This window comes from Prinia subflava, chromosome 3, assembly GCF_021018805.1.
Source record: "Prinia subflava isolate CZ2003 ecotype Zambia chromosome 3, Cam_Psub_1.2, whole genome shotgun sequence".
Taxonomy (NCBI): Eukaryota; Metazoa; Chordata; class Aves; order Passeriformes; family Cisticolidae; genus Prinia; species Prinia subflava.
Window position 1 is genome coordinate 8,148,701 of NC_086249.1, and position 17,875 is coordinate 8,166,575.

Consider the following 17,875-nt stretch of genomic DNA (forward strand, 5'->3'; position numbering starts at 1 on the left):
TGAATAATGAATATGCAAAAGCTTCACCAATTATATGTTTAAAAAATCATATTAAAAAGTCATACCCAGTGCCTCCCCCTTTATTCTGATGTTCTTATCACTCTCTTAACGTTCCCCTGGTCTTTAAAGGTGATGCCACAATCTTCCCTGGGCAGAATCAGGGAGTGGGAAGTTAAAATGATTTCTCCATGTGACATTTTGATGCTTTGTTTAGGATGGTTCTCAAGACAAAAATGGCAGGAGAAATAATGATGTTGGCGCTTTCTTTCTCCTGAGCTTTGTGTCTCCTTAGATTTATTATTACTTCTTTGCATTGCTGTGTTCTCCCTGCTTCCAGGGAAGTGGTGAAAGCCCCCAAAACTTCCCAGGGGCTGCTTGGGGCTGCCAGCTCCTTCTCCTGCAGCATTCCCAGAGCTCAGACAGGGTGGGCAATGGACACTCAGCCAGGGGGCACCTGAGGAACCCAGCTCAGCCCCACTCAGGGCAAGGGGTAAAGTATAAGGAGATCTTGATATTAATACCTTAAGTACTATTTTTTTATATGTCCACACATATGTATTTTTGGTGGTATGGTGTATTTTTGATGGACATTTGAAGTGAATACTGAATGTATATTCTGTCTTATAGCAGAGGAAGATGCAACTATCCAAGGGTGAATTACCAGGAAGTTTGGGAACTCTTCTACCTTTAAGTAAATGAAGGATTTCACTTACTACATACTTCCTCATATTTCTCCTGTTAGGGTTTATCCAGTCCTGTTCAAGGCCTCTGAGTTTTCTCCTTCTTGGATTCATTCTTGCACAAAAACTCAGAAATATCTCAATAAGGAGAAATTCAGAAACCTCAAAAATATATCCAAAAATTCTCTAAAAAAAAAAAAAAAAAAGAAAACTCTTCCCAGAAAATAACAGTATTTTTAAGGACTTGGGTGAAATCCTATCATTTTTCTCTATTATAGCTTTGTTTGAAATTAATGAGTTACTGGATGAATAAGCATTAAACAGTCTGGAAATAAAAATAGTAGCTATTTATAAACAGATTTTAATTTTCTTTTAGATTTTTATCAGCTGAATTCCATCATGCTTTACTCATGGATCTGCTAATGTAGATAAGGACTTCATAAGGAGTTATGTCCATAATAAAAAGTATATTAATATATTGTGCCTCCTCAGTAAGCTGCTTTAATTTTTTTCTCTCCTCTTTTTTCTACTGCTGTACCAATTCCACTTAAATGGTGGCAAAGCTAAGCCCAAGAGTATAATTTAATTCTTCTTGAAATGTAATTAGTTCAACTGTGATGTCTTTGGTTTCTGGAAATAGTTAGAGAATATGGTAAATATATTTGTATAAGAAAAGAATTTAAGATATGCTAAAGCACAGACAAATAGCTACAGACAAATATAACCAGAGATAGGCAATTCTGAGTAATTTATTGTGCTGGTTTTGACCAGATAGAGCTCATTTTCTTCACAGTAGTTAGCATGGGGCTGTGTTCTGCATTTGTGCTGGGAATTCTCCATATTTCCAGGGATGTGGTTGTGATCACTGAGCAGTGCTGGCAGACAATCACCTTCTCAGAGTGCCCCACCAGTGAGCAGGCTGGGGGTGCACAGGGAGCTGGGAGGAGACACAGCCAGCACAGCTGACCTCTCCTGTCCAAAGGGATGCTCCGTAATGTATGCCACCATGTCAGCACATCAAGCTGGGGGAAGAAGGAGGGGAATATTTGAGTGATGCCATTTGTCCTTCCATGTCACCATTTTGTGTGATGGGGCCCTGCTCTCCTGGGGATGGCTGAACACCTGCCTGCCCGTGGGAAGCAGTGAATCAATTCCTTGTGGTGCTTTGTTTGTGCCCGTGGATTTTGTTTTTCCCATTAAACTGTCTTTGTGTCAACCCACAGATTTTCTCACTTTTACCTCTCTGATTCCCAACACAGGGAAAAATTGAGTGCCTGTGTGGTCCTTAATTGCCAGCTGGGGCTAAAGTGTGGCAGTCATGAAAATGCTTCTCATTTCACAGCAGCAGTGTCTGCAGCTTATTATTGTGTTTCTTATGCTATCCTTAAATCTAAGAGAAAAACTCTGTTGGACTTGGTTTCAGCAAGTAGCTCAAGCGGGATGGTGATAGTTTCAGAGGCAGAAGAGGACAGGATCATCTCTAGAAATGTGTCTGTATCTACACATGATTTCAGGCTACAGCCAGGGCTTCTGCCTGCAAACCAGAACAGGACTGTCACTGACTCGTAATACTGTTACTGATGAACTATGTTGCTCACAGGGATTTTATTTTTAATTGTTTATTTTGTTTGGCACCTCAGCTACCTATCCATACAGGGACAAGTTTAAGGTAATAGATGGTGCCTAAATTTCCTGGTTGTCCTCTGACTGAGGGCTGAACTTTGAAAAAAAAGGTCATGAAATAATTGCTTATAGGACACAGAGGGAAATTCTCTCTGGAGGTGTTATTGACAGACATCTGTCCCACGTGACTGGAGTGCACTCTGTAGTGCTTTGCTCTTAGGAGTCCAAAAAAAGACCAGTTCCATTTAGAAAGTATTAGAATCATTCACATGTGCTCAAGGCAAGAGTATGATATTTGTTACTAAAGTTAATGGAGGAAGAATGAAGAAAATTTTTTGTCTGGATGCATCAATTCACATAGGGGCAAAAATAATAAATTTTGCAGTTTTGGTGTGAGTTTGTAAATTTGGCAGATGGGGTGTGCTTTTAATTCCTGTACATTTATCAGTCATCACAATGTCAACCTGAAAACCTCTCTAGCAACCTGAAAACTAGCTACATCAATCAGTGCAATTAATTCTGTTTCAAAACCTGTAACTTTTATCCAAGGCTGCTTGTTTCATTTATATTTTGATTTTAATATTACATTCTTTCCTCACTCATCTTCTCTCATTTGGCTGCCAAGGGACATTCAGATCATGGGATCAGATTCTGATCAGCCTGAAGGGTTGCCCCTAGATTTCAGCTGTTTGATATTTGGATCCCCAGCACCTGATATGTAGCTATATCCATCTGGCCCAATTCTTCTGTGTTTTATGCATGATTACAGGGTATTGACTTCATATTTTGGGTTTTTGAGGATTTTTTTTTTTTTTTTACTGTTTATTGGCATTTTCTGTCCTCTAGCTTCCAATTTCTTGTGGAAGGCTTCAAAAAATTGCCAGTGCATCCCCAGGTTGTATGGAGACGATTCTTGGTGACTTTACCACGATTCCTAAATCAGTATTTTACTCTGATACAGCCAAGATACCCCTTTTTTTTTTCTGTTTTACTTTTCTAGCTGCAGTTCGAGAATTTACTAGGGAATGAAGGAGTGCAAAATTAAAAAAGGAAAAAATTCAGCCACATTTCACAGCACTTCTACAGAGAATGTTGTTTTGTTCTCAAGTAAATGAGGTTACAATTTCTTGCCAGTTCTAAAGCTCTCAGGCTTGGATTCGGTTGAGATTCCCAGAAAAGATGATATAGAACTATAATCTCATTCTGGCGAAAAGAGGAAATATTTTGCATATGGTTTTGGAGTTAAAAAACCATTGTTAGTTCACTGAATGATTAAGCAATATAAAACTGGACTTAACTAATATTGAAAAGCTTCATGAATTATACAAAGTAATTCTATGCAATATTTTATATAGGTATACAAATATAAAGGATTTCCTGTCTCTTATTCATCCCTGTGTTCAACACTGCAGCTTTTCTCCAAGTTTTAGGGCCAACAGTTCCTGTACTTCTCGATCAAAAATGGTGTATTCTATTAAATATTTCCAAGAATTACCAGCAAACTTGGTTTTGGGGTGGGGTTTTTTTTTGTTGTTTTTTGTTTGTTTGTTTGTTTGCATTTTAGAAGAATTAGTGTGAATAAGAAAACAGGAAATGGTCCTGGTTTTGATGTTTAGATGTACTTTCCCTTTCATGCACTTATCAAGGTTTTTGAGTGAATTTGAGACAAGTGGTCAATGTTGTTAATTAAGAGCCTCTTAAAGAGACACGTTAATAAAAAAAAATATTCCTGAATTAGTGGAATGAAGAACTCAGATAAAATTGAACAAAAGGTGCTATCAGAAACTATCACAAAAATTGAAGGAACAAAAGGGTTAATTCTATGGAATGAAGAGAATCTGGATGTAAACTCTTTGGAATCGTAGAAAAATTGTCTAAGCTCACAGATTGCTTACATACACATTTTTTAAATGACAGCTTTTTATACTTTTCAGTTTTTTGTTGATCTAAGCTGCTGAGGGAGCTTAAATATATAAGAGAACATATATTTTTAGATACATCCTGACTACACCCTTTCAAAATAAACCGTAACACTGTTATTTTGGATCATATTCTGCTAGACCAGATTCTACCTTGGTGTAGAAAAGATAAGTGAAGAACTTGTATCCTCTACCCCTTTCCAAGTAAAGAAATTTTACAAGACCACCATGGCTCTATACATTGCTCCATACAATGAGCAGCGTGCTGTATAATTTTGTGATTCTGTCAGTAATGCCAACATTGTGCAGTCTCAAGAAATCATGTTATCAGAAAAATCTCAGCTCTTCACTTCAACCCTTGCATCATTTAAGCTGATGCTTGTAATAAGGAGGAAGGGAAAAATTTGCAATATGCCAACTGTCAGTGAAAGGTGGAAGGTAATAAACCATCCTGGTCTAAATGTAGCAATAGATCAGAAAAACTATCTAATCATAACAGCTGCTGAAGATCTGAAAATGTCTTTTTTTTTTTTAAACATAGCTCAAGGTTTGCTCTAAATGTACGTATGAATATATGTAAGAAAAAGGATATCTATAGGAAATAGTACTCATTTTGACCTCAACAATCCATAATGTAGAACTTCTCTGTGTTGCGTTCAGGAACTCCATGACATTTCAGTAAGAGTTTTGGATGACTGATAAACTCTTTGCTCTAAGTCTTCCTATAACTTCACTTTGTGAAGTTTCAAATAATGTGGGGTTTTTTTTATTTTTTTTAAAGTTTTGGAAGTAAAAGAATGAGGTTTAAAGGGTATAAGAAAGAGACTTCTTAATTTATATGCTATATGGGCTGGTACATAACTGTTGATAGCTCCAGGAGCTGTTGTTACACAGAACTGACTGAGCAATCATTGTGACACACTTTGTATTTGATGTAGCTGCAGCACAAGAACTGCAGTCAGCAGGGTGTGTGAGCAGGCAGCTCCTGCAGTAAAATATATGTACTGTGATGTATGTAAGTCTGGGAACTGCATGGGTGAGCCTATGGCTGATAAACCCCGGCAGAATGGAGGCTCTAAAGAACAAATGGATTTGTCTGCCCATCTGTGCTCACAGAGAAAAGCAGTTCTGAGGAATACTACATTGCACGAGTACTGAGGTGGAAAACTGGCTTTATGGAGCTATTCTGGAACTGGACAAGCTCATGGCTGCATGAGCCACAAGGGTTTCCTCTGGTGTGGACTTCTGAGAGGATTCCATTTCAAAAGCGAAAATTGCTGTGCAGGAGCCAGGGTTTGATGTTCACATACTTGACAGAATATGCACTTTGGTGGAGTGGGGATACTTAATATATTAACTTACCCTTGTCAGCACCAAATGTAGTATTTGATACATGGGAACATGGTGAGATAATTGATTAGATTGCCAGATCAAATCCTGGTGATCAGAAGAACTAATCTTCATGAAATTTAAATAATTGTCACCTTGTTCAACTACTAAAACCATGATGATAATTTTTTAATACCCAAGAGGCAGACATATGTCTTTCTTGGCTATTTGTTGCTATAAATTCTTCCATCATTTTCAATGTTTTGGTATGTTGGAAGTATCATTTGGTCCATTTTTGTTTCTGAATAATTCATTTGTAGAATAAGCTGATAATCTCATGGTTATTTTTCTCCTCACTCTTCAATATCCTGTACACAAGGAACTTTATTATAAAAAATATTGGTTGGCATAGTCCCATTGAGAACATGAAGATCTGAAATGAATCCTGATGTTGAAATTTCATTCAGAAGTTAATGTTGTATTTCTCAGGAAGATGGTTTTCAATATTTTTTTCCAGAGATAAAATTTGAGTATTAATGTATGTATTTGGATAAAACAGATATTTGCAATGGTGTATTCTTTATTAAATTTCTTTTAGAAATGTGAACTTTCACAATGCATTTATTGGAGAAATTGCATTGAAAATAACTGCAAAGAATATATTTGTATTTCTTGTCAATTTATAATTAAAACACATCGGAATTTTTTTTTGTAAACTTATGAGTGTACTACAGTTATTCAAAAGCTGTTTTTCACCTCAATATGACTTTTTTGATGGTTCAATTAAATTACAAAATTCTCTGTGAGAACAGAGGTGATTGATGGCATAATTTCTTAATATCTTGGACAAAACCCAAGACTCTTAAAAGAGGACAAAAGTAGTTTCTTCTAGATCAGGAATTAAATATAAGAATTTATATGTGGCATATGCCTGAATCATAGCATCTATGGCACATTACAAAAATATAGACACAAGCACAAAAATGTTTGCATTAATGAACATCAAGAAAAAAATTAAAATATTGCAAACCCCAAAATCCTGCCAGCCACAAAAATAAACAAAACAAAGGCTATCATTCAATGAAAAAGTGATTGCAATGAATTTGGGGTTCTTATAAAAAGAATTTATAGGTCCTATATATTTTAAGGTTGTCCTTTATGATTTTCTTACCTCACAGATTTTATTTTATAATTTCCTCACAATTGTGACTGAACTTTTCTGGAGTTGTGGGGCTTTTTTTCTGTGTTGTTTTGGCTTTTTTACTTCCCCATTTATTTGTTTATTCTTTAACTCATACAGCCATTGAATCTTATATGTAACTATGTTTGTCTCTACAAGGATAATATATATGTGGGCTACTATAAGAGCCTAACTGTTTAATTTTCTGATACTTGTTTTCTAGATTTTGGAACTCTGCTTATAGACCTCTTAGCTATGCCTTCAGCCAAGCAAAGTTAAGGCAGTGTTAAAATACACTTATTCTGCTTTTGTTGGAACTTTATTGGAATATGATTTATTTTATGGAAGGTTTTATTTACTTTTTGTTTTAATGGAAAGCCTAATGACATCAAGAAACAAAATTCATTGTTTAAATAAAACTGTTAAAAGTATTTTGGAATGGTCTGTTATGATAATGGAATAGAAAAATGAAAGAATTGTAAGAGTTAAAGGAAACAGGGATAAGGAAGAAAACCAAGAAAGCTTAAATTCCATTGAAATTGTCAGGATCATATGTCATATTTCAGAATATTTTCAAGAACTGTAGGGTAGCATTCTATAAATTGCATTAAAAACTATGACTTTCTCTAGAAGAAGAAAAAGTCTCTACAGAATTCTGCTTCTGAACAGAAGCAAAAATCCTTGAAAATACACATTAATGGGTATTTGGGAACTATGACTTTTCAGCAGTTGGGTTACCCAGCTAATAACAACCCAGAGATGTCCCAGCATTTCCAAGAGATTCCATTTCTTGAGTCTGGATCTGCTGTGCTGATGCTGTCTAACATTAAAAAGTGATTTAGCAATCATTTTCATTAAAGTAATAAGATAAAATCAAGAAAAATTGCTATCACATGGGTTAAGGGCTTTTAGATATTTTTTGTGTTCCTTTCCCATCATTAGTTCATCAAGATATGAACAGTTATAAAAGCACATGCACTAAGCAGCAGTTGTGTTTCAGATGCCTTACACTGATCACAGTTCAGTAACAGGATCCTAGAGGTGGAACGTAGAATGTGCAAAACAAAGGGCCCATGTGAACTTGAGAAACCTTTTCCTGTACAAGCAGAGCACCAGAACCTTCTGCATGAGAGATTCCCTTCTCTGATGCAGTGGGAATGGACTCCTGGTGCCATGTCTCACAGGAAGTCATTTATCTTCCTAAGGCTGCCGCTGAGAACAGCTTTCCTGGGCACAGCACGTTCTCAGCCTTATTTGTCCTCTGAACCCAGAGGAAATTACCTGTAAACTAAAAACTGTGGAAGAGGATAACAAATACATCCATAAGATATAGTAGTCAGAGTTGCTAGTCATGAGAGGTCTGGGTTTTTACCTGAAGCATGTGGAGCTACAGTATTCTTATGGATACAGAATGCACTTCAGAAATTTGTGTTTCTTTTTTCTACCAGACCCTGGCTAGCAGTACTTTCACCCTTGGGAATGCATCTTGCAGTAGGAAGGCGCTGCTGTTGATTCTGGTATTTTTTATATTGCAGAACCCTTTGGTACGTTTAATTTTACAACTGGGTTATCCAGTCCAAGGCTTGTGCCTCCAAATGAAATGTAGAATAATGCCATTCATGTCAGCTTGATATCTTTCCAAATGTGTGTGTATCTGCCTGCAGCAGCTGGCTCAAACACTAAACTCAAGCCCACATCATTTTTCTGAACACCTCAGTTTTTTTCATTGATGCAGGAAAAGTTAAATATAATCAGTGTATTTAACCTTAGCTGTGGCTTTTTGCGAAACTTTCATTAAATATCAACTTTAGGTTAATTCTGTAAAAGAAGGTTCAGACACATTGGATCGAGGGAAAAGGGCTGTTTGACAAAATACCTGGCTGGAACATAACTCTATTTTTCTTTGGCTTAGAAATAGTAACATGAAAGCACAGTGTTAACTATATTTGCTACTTTGCAATCAATTCATATAAACCCTTCCTGTCCTCTGAGTCTGGGATAAAAGTGTGTGCATGAGACATGAAAGGGAAATTTGAGCTAGCTTTCCTCAATTTAGCGAGTCTCTAACACACTTATTTTACTTATAAAGGACTAAGGCCTAATTTCACTTTGCATCTCTAAGATGTAAAGGACATTAGTTTTTAATTGAGGAAAGTCTGTAATGAATTAATTATTACAGTATTAAGTTTCTGCATACAATTATTTACAAGTGTCTTTTCAATTGAGTGTATTTTTTGATTGGCTTGATTATAGATATACAGATATGACAGATATATCTGTTCTTTACCTTTTTGATGATATAAAAACTACACTTGCCCTTTTTGATCTTTTTTTTTTTTTTTTTTTTTCTTCAGATTATTCTCCATGGCCCAATTGAATTCTCAGCATCCTCTCTCTTTAGAGGAATATGTCAGCTCTCAAGTGTCCAGTAGTCCTTTTTATCTGATGTGGACTCTTTAAAACCCACAAGCATGTCTAGGATATCAGATTAGCTTTTAAATGCTGCCATTCATCTGCTCGGTTTAATGCATCCTCAGTCAGGACTTGCTGTGCTGGCTAAAGGCTATGCCACACTGCAGCTTAGAAAATGAGAAAAGAAAGGCAGCCAGGCTCGGGCTAACTATACCATTAACTTTCCTTCAGCCTGCAATACATCAGCAGAGCATCAGACCCAATCTTGTGGTTTGGTTTGGTTTTTGCTTGGGTTTTTTTTTATAGCTGCTGTACCACAGCAAATAACGATCAGAGATTTTTATTCAGAAAGGAATGCTGTTTAGTCCTCTGGAAATTTGCTGTTCTCCTAAACATGATATGCAGTGACTGCCCATTAATCGTGCCATCTATTTTTCTCTTTACTTTTAAAAAAACAAACTATGCTTTGAATGCTCAAGGAAAGGGGAGAGGGGAAGTCTTTACCTGTAAAAGGCAAGATAATGTGCTTGACTAATCCAGGAGAATTTCTCACATAAATGGTGTTATGTTCTTTTTCCTGCCTGTGGATATTGTAGAACCCTGTATATTGATTAACTAGTGATGCAAACCATCTCTCTTCTGTGTCCTATTGACTGGATCTGTGTTGTACTTGCTAATACCTAATTGGATCTCAGGGCAGTAAAGCTTGCATTTAATTTACAGACAGTTTGCTTTTATTCCAACCTTGTCGGGAAAATCAAGTTTTAAGTACCAAGGGAGCACAAGATTCAAAACTAATCACCTGTAAAGCTTGAGGAAAAAAACTGGCTTGAGGCAGGATCTCTGCAAAATATTTAAATACTCGAAGGAAGGAGGAAGTGAAACACCACTTCACTGGGGGATTTTTCTGTGTGTGCTTTATGAAAGATATTGGGTAAATTCAGTAAAAATGACAACAGTGAACTGCAAATAAATTTCAAACAGAACATGCATTTTAATATATTATCTGTTTAAACAAAGCATATTCTATCTGCAAAATTGATATTGCCTGTCAGAGGTTGAAATTTGTATTGTAGTTTAAAATACTACTGTTAAATTTATTTCAGAAAGTAGAAAGCCAACTGACTTATTTTGAGCAAAATGTAAGGACTTTTCTGTAGTGGTGTGTGACTCTCTCCAGTCCCAGGCACACAGCGGCCAGGGGTGCGACACCTTCCCCCTGGGGACTCCGATGTTCTCGGCAGTGTCTATTTCGGAAGCAGAGATGGAGTGGAGGCGAGACGGGTCTTGGGGTGAACTGAAGAGGTTTATTAAGGAGATGAGCAACTAAAAGACAACACCCCAAGAAGCCCCGAGCAGGGCTCCGGCAGTGGGTTTTATACAACAGGCTTAGGGGAGGGGTAAAGGGAGCGGTAAATTTGAAACAACCAATTAGGGTCTGTATCTAGGGTGTTGCATCCACGGGTAAAGCTAACAGAAACCAATCCAGGATGTGTGGGATGGGTTTACACAAGGCGGGAAAGATAATAGACAGATAACTGAAAGTCACATAACGTCACAGGTGCACGCATAACTTAAAGCAACTGAAGGAGACAAAGGAATACTAATGAGGGGGATAGGGGTACATGGAACTACATTAAGGGCACATAAAGAAGGAAAATGGGGTACGCAAAACTGAGTTATTACAACAAATATGAAATCATAATAAACTAAAAATAATGCACCGCCACATCTCCTCCTTTCTTTTTTCAAAAAGAAGAGTGTGTGATGTCTAAAATCATATTTACTAAGAAAAAGAATTCAAGGGAACTAACATTCATAGCATCCAGGAACAGTATTTGTCCTTATAAAATACTTTGCACTCTAAAGAGCTTTTCAATTTCAAACTCCAGGCCAATTTAAATGCCAAATTTTCATTTGGTAATTATGGGTTCTTGGATGCTATGCATTTACAAAGTAAAACTTTTTTTTTATCAAAATGACAATAAATCATTTTTATCAACACAATAACCCGACAGAAGTACTAGTCTTGCTGCTTGCTTTGCAATCACTTTCTTTGATTCTCTCTTGGGTAGCTGGAGAGCAACAGGGTTGTTTCAGTCTTTGCAGTCTTCACTGTTAGCTGATTGCGAACTCCTAGAAGTTCTGAGCAGGTGCAGATGCGGCAACATGACTTTCTTTCTATAACACAACTTGACAAATAATTTAGAAATAATCAAAAATATAAGGAACATCCTGGATTGGATACAAGGTAGGAAAAATGAAATTAAAATTACGTGGGTTTAAGGTTTAACTCAGCTTGTATTTCAACTTGGGTTACTTATTCTAAAACAAATTAAAACTACAAATACAATCTAAAATACAAAATATAAAATCTAAAGTAGAGATTTGAAATAATTCAACATATTACCTCTGCAATAATACTATAATCAAGATATTAAACCGAAAATAAGGTCTATTATATAGAAAATCAAATTACTTTAAATAATATAATATTTAAATTAGCTTTCTATCACTAAACTATGAACATTGACCTTCTGCTGGGCCCTTGCAAGAAGGCAACGGACAAGGCTTAGTAAATAGATACATTAACTTATATTTTAGTCTCATTAAATTAAAAGATATTAATAAAATTGTTATAATAATAATATTAAACACATATGTAATATACATATAAGTAATAAATATAATAAAATATAATAACTAATGAAGTAAACTAGACTATAAGGATAATAGGAAATCAAAAGGAACATTGGGAGAGGTATGACAAGGAGAATGGATGGGAACTTGTGCAGTTGCTACAAATGAATCATTAAACTTAAAACAATACTAAAGAAATGCACAGCTTATTTTGGCAAAGTAATACAGAATTTCTTTTCGTTGGGATGAAAAAATCTTACAGACCAGACAGGCTTTCTCAGAGGTCGCGAAGGATCAAAACTTTGCGGGATGTCATTCCAAAAACTGAACATCAGTGACTGAACGCAAACTAAACGAGGAAAATGCTTTTCAATAAAAGAAGCAAAAGCATTCGAGTTAATGTGTGGAAAGCTAAAAGAGGCAGAAAGGGAATTAGGGACTGGGCAACTGTCACAAGTGATTTGGGGTTCCCGGTAAAGGGGGTGACCTGGGCGCTGCCATCTTGGGGGGAGGCCAGACGACAACCCCGAGCCTGGGTTTCCGGCTCTTCCTCCTCCATCTGAGGAGCAGCGTCCCTCCTTAGAGGAGGGGGCTGTAGGGCCGGAAGAAGGAGTGGGGTTCGCGGTTCGGCGTCCCTTCAAAGGGGCTGACCCCTCCTCTCCCGCCCCCGGAAGACCCCTCGAAAGAGGGGTATCAGGGTGACGACGGAAGGGAGGGCGATTGAAGGAAGGCGTGGAACCGGGGACAGATTCAGGGACCGGAAAAGAAGGAGAGGCGCGGGAACGTGGGTTCCAAGCGGCGTGCGCATCGCCATCTTGGAGGGGAGAGCCTGCCTGACCCAAGTTAATGGCGGCTGGCTCAGGGGACAGACAAGGGTTAAGGAAAGTCGGAGGGATTGGGGTTACGGGGGGCTTCACAGAAGCCACAGGAGAGTCTATGGGAGAGGGGCCCGATGCAGCCGAATTTCGACGCAGCACATGGTGGTAAAGGGCCTCCTTAATTATAATACAAACAGCTTTTAACTCATCTTTTAAAATCCAATTTTCCCAAAAATTCCAAAACTCAATTTTAAAGAAATCGTTTGGGTCCCTGGGAAAACCCCAAAAATTAAAATTATTATCCTTTTTAAATCCTTTTTCTCAAATTCTCTCCCATAATTTCTTAAAATAAATTTAAACCTAACATAAACGCCTCGCTGTCCACTCAACACTCTCTGCTCCATTATCTTTTTTCCTTCCACTCTCCCTCCTCCCCCCGAAGATGCGCCGCGCGACTTACTCCCGGTTACAGGGGGTGAGAGTGAAAGGAATGGGGTTGGTGAGCCTACTTCCCTCCCCAAAGGCTTTCTCTCAGGTAACTTACTGCAGTTCCCCCATTGGGGCAAGGCAGGGGCAGTGAGGACTCGAAACACTCACTCAAGCTGCCGCTTTATCTGCCGCAGACAATCCGTAAGGTCTGGACAGTAAGCTACTGACAATCCACCCTTTTTTCCTTTGGGAGAAGGATTCCCCACCGGCCTGGCCAGTTCCCAACCGGTAGGGACCTAAAACCTGCGCGCTGCTGGGGCGCGACCCCGGAGCCTTACCCGTTCCAGGCGCTTGGTCCTCGCAGCACCTCGGCTCCCCGCAGGCTCAGCTGACGCTAGTCCCCCCAGGCGGACCGTCCTGGCGCTGGATCTAGCGCTTCTCGGCTCACCACGCGTCCCGCAGCTGATCGGGTCGCAGGTCTCGATGACACGTGCCGAGGGCTCCCTTTCTGTTCTCGGCTCGCCGCCCCCGTGACTGGATCTCTGCGAGTCACTTACGCCAGAGACCCCAGCCACGGCGCGCCTCTGCGCCTTCCCTCCAAGGCACCGTACCTCGCGAGGGCCTTCTCGGCGAGCTTTCTCCTTCGTCCTCGGGTACACACCCCCACTGGGGGCAGGCACGAAGGAGTCCTGGAACCGCTCCTGCCTTTCGGTTCCTCCCCGGAGTCAAAGAGTCCCATGCCGCCGATGTTCTTTCCTCCCTTCCTCTTCCTCGGCGAGGCGGGCGCCCTCGAATTTGCCCGTTTGGTTCCTCAGAAGAGGCAGGGAGGCCCCAGAAGAGGCAGGGAGGCCCCACGTTGGGCGCCAGGAATGTAGCGGTGTGTGACTCTCTCCAGTCCCAGGGCACACAGCGGCCAGAGGTGCGACACCTTCCCCCTGGGGAGCTCTCACCTCCCCACCTAGGGACTCCGATGTTCTCGGCAGTGTCTATTTCGGAAGCAGAGATGGAGTGGAGGCGAGACGGGTCTTGGGGTGAACTGAAGAGGTTTATTAAGGAGATGAGCAACTAAAAGACAACACCCCAAGAAGCCCCCAGCAGGGCTCGGGCAGTGGGTTTTATACAACAGGCTTAGGGGAGGGGTAAAGGGAGTGGTAAATTTGAAACAACCAATTAGGGTCTGTATCTAGGGTGTTGCATCCGCGGGTAAAACTAACAGAAACCAATCCAGGATGTGTAGGATGGGTTTACATAAGGCGGGAAAGATAATAGACAGATAACTGAAAGTCACATAACATCACAGGTGCACGCATAACTTAAAGCAACTGAAGGAGACAAAAGAATACTAATGAGGAGGGTAGGGGTACATGGAACTACATTAAGGGCACATAAAGAAGGAAAATGGGGTATGCAAAACTGAGTTATTACAACAAATATGAAATCATAATAAACTAAAAATAATGCACCGCCACACTTTTCATTTTATTTTGTGAGAATAAATGTGTGAATAACTATCACATTATCATTTGTATAATACAGATCAACAAGCAATGTTTTTATTTCTTTCTTTTCAAATGTACACTTACGAACCATCTGTCTCTGTAAAGAAATTCTTGAAAGGTTGTATAAAATTTGGTACATGGTCAGATGTGTGGTGTTTCACTGTATTGCAGGTGTTCAGTGACATCCCTTGGGGCAAATAAGATCAAAGAAAAAAAAAAAAGAAAAAAGAAAAAAAAAAGAAAAAAAAAAAGCACCTACCTATGGCCAAAAGTCTGCACATGAAAGTTTTTTTCCCAGGCAGTTCCTATGTTACTCTGTGCATGCCAGGGGAGAGGGACACAGGGGTTCCCAGTTATGCAAGAAAAGCTGCTGAGCAACTTCACGGGAATGTTAAGGGCCAGTCAACCTGCAGTGCTGCTGCTTCATGGTTTGCAAGCTGCAGGTGGCTGCTGAGGCAGTGGCTTCTTGCTGCTGGCCAACCTGGCCAGAAGCACTACAAGAATATCCTGCATTCCTGTTTTTCTGACTGAGTGGCAGAAAGCCTCATCATGGATTCCCAGAGGGCTCTCATGAGGATCAACACTTAGTGCTGACAGGGAACATGGACAAAAAATTTCAGAGGTGCCAAAATTGTGCACAAACACCCCACGCTTGTTCAATGACTTTCTGCTTTTTCTGCTTTTTCTGCATCTTTGGTGCAGGAAGAAAAAGCAAGGAACTTATTTCCTGACTGACTAAATTTCAGTCTTGATGTGAGAAACATCTTGATGTAAGAAACAAGCAAGCTTACACAAGTAATTGTATTAGAGTCTTTGTGCTAAAAAGCATATGGAGGTGAAAAGAGGTGTTTGAGCAGTTTTTAAGGTAGTAGAGTTGTATTTTTACCATCATTCTAATAACTACAATTAATCCCTATGTTCCTTAATACAATCAGAAAAAATCTTACATATTTTGAGGACTCCCTGTTGGTTGTCCCTTTGTCCAGGTCCCTCTTGTGTTGTGTCCCCATCCTGCAATCATTGCTCTCAGTATGAGAAGTACACTCGTACCCGTGGCTCATTTTCTCCTAGCAAAGGTACTCTCTTGAGCATGGCTAGAGAAAAATGACACACTGCTGGCAGAAAAACATTTACCCTGACCCCGTTCTCCCCAGATGTTTAGTGACACACTGACACTGCAGACCTTCCCCCCACCTTGGATCTTGACTTCTTTTGGTTATAGTTCCAGTGTGGCACGGTCTGTGAGCATGCCTGGACTCTGCTGCACAACCTATCTGCAAATAATTTTGTATTAATAACTTCTGACCAGGTACATCTGTTGACATCTTTTGACTTTCCTCTTCACACCGTTTTTGCTGTGCTGATAAAACAAGCTAAATGAGACTTTATATTTTCCCACAACTAATTAGTTAGGAAAAATTTGTCTTTGTTTCAGTAGTGTAAACTTGATAATATTTCTCATCTTTCCATTTTTGTGCTGCCGGTATGTGTTGTAAGGAAATTGGTGAGGAGCTGGGAATGGTCGAATGTCAAATGTTTAAAAGATAATGGTGTGCGAAAGTTGCAGGAAAGTGCCAGACTTCAAAAATTGAGTAGAGGTGTCGGAGTGTCTGGAATGCTGGCATAGAATTCATAGTGGCAGATACAGGTGATACATGGTACAGATCCGTCCCATTTTGTTCTTCCTCACAAGTCAGAAACAAGGCATTATTCAGGCAGAAGGCCTTCAAGGAGCTGTACAGCCAAATTCCTTCATTTTTTCCTTGATGTCTCTTCAGAACTGCAGTCATGCAATTAGGGCTGCAAAACAGTTTCCCACTAAACAACTGTCGCAAAAACCTCATCATTCTTTTTTGAACTGTTTGCCTCAGCCTAGCCCAACATCCAAGAATACACTTATCTAAGACTATTTATCAAAGCTCTAATAACACTTGTAAGCTATTCCCAAAGACAAATAGGAAATGAGACTGGGACTGGGGACAGCATTATGTCTTGTGCCATACTGAAGTGCAGGTATTTTCTGTCTGTGTGCTTTTCCTGTGATAGCCACTATCCTGGGGATCTTTTTTATGCCTCTGCTGAGCAACTGCTCATCTTGTTCTCAGCTAGGGGCTCTCAGTGCTCTGGAAAAAAGAAAAACCTGCTTTTCTGTGTACTCCCGCTGAGCTGTTTCTGAGATTGCTCCTGGTGGCCAAAGCGGCAGCTGTGGTTTTGGGGATTTGGCCTTTAATCTCTTGTAGGCAAATGTAATATAGGCAAAAAATGAGAAACAAAACTGTGTCTGTATTTGTTGCATGCATTGCATAAAGTCCATTTCCCAAACCTCTGTAGAACTTTTTGCTTTCAAAGAAACTTTTCTTCCAAACTAAGCTCTTTCTTACTTCATTGCATTCACTTTTAAAATTAAGAAAACATCTACATGTAAGGAAAAACCTATATATAAAGCTAGAGCTCTCTAGATTTTTAAACAGTTAGCTTTCTATTTTACTAAACTCTGCTTAAAGGAAAAAATGTTTTATTCATGCAGATCATTTATGTATTACGATACATCTCAAATAAATATTGAATATTTAATATAACCTCAGTACAGTATGTAATTCGTGCTGGAATCCTTTTCCTTTAAGCAATTAGGCAGTTATTAGACAGCTTAAAAAAGAAAACAAAGTATCAAGTTGATAGTTTATCTTTAATGGCTTGCTCAAAGTAGTATTTGGCTAAGCTTAATAAAAAAACCCACTGTTGTGTCTTTATTTCCTCCATACATCCTCTAGTAAAAATATGTTTTAAAAACATCAGCTGAGATGATATTGAGAAAAGAAGTTTTTTGTACTTGATATATATACAAATATATCTTTTAGTACGTGTAGGAATGGACAGCTGGGAAGAAATCTCGCTTCATTCACACAAAAGAGCAGGCACACCATTTCTGTGTGGTTCATGATTTGTCAGGATATACTTGTGGCTTGTCCAAATTGAAGGGTTTTGTTGCTGAAGAGATTGCTGAAGGATTGCAATGGCATGCACTGTTATCTTCTAATGGAACTGGAGTCAGGACTGATATGCAGACTATCTGATCAGGCAGCCTAGCAGGGAATAAAAGGTATTGATTTGAAGAAATGCTTTAGGGAGCGACATTGGCCATACAATGACATATCTTTAATGAGAAGGCTTATGACTTGCCCATAAAAACCTTTAACCATATCCCTGTGTTCCTTGGGCATTGTTGTTCAAAATAAGTTAAGGGATTTTCTGACTAGCTGTAAGTGCCTTTAAAGAAAATTGTGTTCAGGTACAATTATAGTCAATATGCTTAACACGTGTTTCTCATTGATAAAGGTCTCTCTTT